We start from the raw sequence: 2,919 nt of genomic DNA on the forward strand, positions 1-2,919 counted from the left end.
AGTACCCCATATTTCAACTGTCCAGTCAGGGCGCTCCTGGGTGCTCTCAGGCCGGGCCAGCCTGGTGCCACAGGGTCACCAAAGCACATGGTTACATCCCAGAGCTCCGCACACCAGGGCAGTGCAAGACTGCTGCAGGAACCTCCCTGTGGAGGCGCCCAGGCTTGGGGGCTGGGGCTTGACCCCCCCCATCTCAGCGCCCCCAGCCGGAACGGCTCTCTCCCACCGCACTGACACAGAGGGCCTCAGTCACCGTCCATCACCCGGGCCTCCCACAGCCTCCTGAGGGCCTCACAGATGCAGTGAAATGGCAGGACACCTGCACCCCAATGTTTATAGCAGCAATGTCCACAATAGCCAAACTAAAAAAATCAAGTTGTTTTTTGAAAAAATCAACTTTTATCACAAATTAAAAATGAGGTTCTTAAAAATCTCAACTTGACCAGATATGAAACAATTTTAAAAACCTTTAAAGGTGTATTGAGAAAAAACAGGCTTTTTTTTTTTTAATTTTTATTTATTTATGAGAGTCAGAGAGAGAGAGGCAGAGGGAGAAGCACCAGGAGCCCGACGTGAGATTCGATCCTGGGTCTCCAGGATCGCGCCCTGGGCCAAAGGCAGGCGCCAAACCGCTGCGCCACCCAGGGATCCCGGGTTTTTTTTTTTTTTTTTTTTTTAACACGTTTATCATTACCAAAAAGAGACGTCTTTAGGTAAAAATAATAAAAAAAAACTCCACGCTGCATAGATAATGCAGATAGTTCTATTTATCTGGTCAATGGGCAAAAAGCAAGCACTTAAGGTCTTCAGCTCCAATCTTTCGTTCATTTCTTTTTTTTTTTTTAATTTTTATTTATTTACGATAGTCACAGAGAGAGAGAGAGAGGCAGAGACACAGGCAGAGGGAGAAGCAGGCTCCATGCACCGGGAGCCCGATGTGGGATTCGATCCCGGGTCTCCAGGATCGTGCCCTGGGCCAAAGGCAGGCGCCAAACCGCTGCGCCACCCAGGGATCCCCCACAACAGACAGATTAACATGACAAAAAGCACACACATTTATTTGATATTAAGAGATTTGCACAGCATGAGGGGACTTTATAGAAGAGAGGCTTGGAGACATTTATACCATTTTGGCACAAGAGGAAAAATTAAAAGAGTGACAAGATTCAGGAAAGAGACTTTGAGCTTCAAGAGGTGGCAAATTGTAGGAAGGCAAGCATATGGAGGGAACTAGTGGTAAATAAAGGCTAGTTAGCAAAGTTTGTGTAAACTCTTTCTTGGTGCCCTCTCCTCTCATGTCACAAGGTTGTTATTCTCTTTCTGGTATGGGAAAGGGGCATGCACCTTCCAAAAAGAGGATTTATGATCATTTCAGGAAGGTAGGGGGATAGCAGAAAGCTCATCCTGTGTCTGCTTTTTCTCCATTGCCTTCAGCTCAAAATAATCCTTATGCCAAGAGTGGCATATTTTGGGTGGCATATTCTGATCTTCTATATATCCATAGATGAAATTTGGAATTTACTTTAAAATGATCAGTTTGAAAGAAATTAGTAAAATAAATAAATAAATAAATAAATAAATAAGCAACCCAGTTTGGAAGGGGGAGTATACAGGAGTATATATGAATAAGATTGGTGATATGTTGATACCTTTTGAATCAAGGTGATAGGTACTAGGTCATTATATTATTCTCTCTTATTTTGTATATACTTAAACCACAATAAAATGTTTTAAAATAAGGAGCTCTTATAAACATTAGATTTTCCCACATGGTGTTGTAAAGAGTAACTTGCACATGAGAAGTGTAATAACTTGTGTCCAGATATTTTCCTGTACTTAGTCTAAAAAGGTTATCTACCCACCTATTCTTGTTAGAAAAAACTGTCTATGAAAGAAATCTATGAACTGACCTTCTTCAAATTCTCTTGAGCAAGGTTTTTTTTAATTTTTTTTTTATTGGAGTTCAATTTGCCAACGTATAGCATATCACCCAGTGACTTGAGCAAGACTGAAGGTAACTTTGACTATGCTTGCAATAAGCTGTTGCCTTGCCAATTATTTGAACAACCCTGAGAGGTAAAATATTAGCATGCCTATTTTTCAGATAAGGAAACTGAGATTCCGAAAAGTTGACTTTCTGAAGGAGAAAGAGTTCTTGAAAAATTCAAAGACTGTCTAGTCAAACCCAGGTAATGTAGCACTTAGTCAAGTGCTATTTCTTCTGCACCAACTGCTTCTCCCCTACCCTCACTTCTTTGTTTGGTGGAGGAAGATGTCAGTGATTTCAGCCCCACAGAAAGCAAAGTCTCTTCATCATCCTGTGTATCTTTCTTAGCTTGGTGCTGTTCATTTGACTTGAGATATGCACAGTGAAAGAACAATCTTCCTCTTACTCTTTGTAGGTCATTCTATATGTGATCATTATATTATCACACATTGTAACATTATATTACTAGAACTTTAGTACGGGCAAGATTACTTCATGTATGAGAGGCTGTTATAAGGTAACTCAATTCTGTTCATTTAGGGGAAAATCAATCTTTCAGATGGGAGGCAAAATGAATATGAAACTGTGGCTAGCAAAATATGACATTTCTTCTCTGCCAGCCAGATCTTTGATCTTCCTTGTATTCTGTTTATTTCCTTTGTGTAAATCATTTAAAAATTTTTAATCCTTTTCAACTCTATTTGACGGTAACCAGAAAGGGCTTTTGTCCATTCTTGATCCAGAAATTTAACATGGAAGCAGAGTAGTCCTGACAGGATTATGGTAGTTGTAAATAAAGTCATATGTAAAGTTATAACCCAAAAGGGGCACCTGGGTGGCTCAGTGGTTGAGCATCTGACATTGGCTCATGTGGTGATCCCAGGGTCCTGGGATCAAGTCCTGCATCAGGCTACCCACAGGGAGCCTGCTTT

This window comes from Canis lupus, chromosome 15 (genome assembly GCF_048164855.1).
Source record: "Canis lupus baileyi chromosome 15, mCanLup2.hap1, whole genome shotgun sequence".
Lineage (NCBI taxonomy): Eukaryota > Metazoa > Chordata > Mammalia > Carnivora > Canidae > Canis > Canis lupus.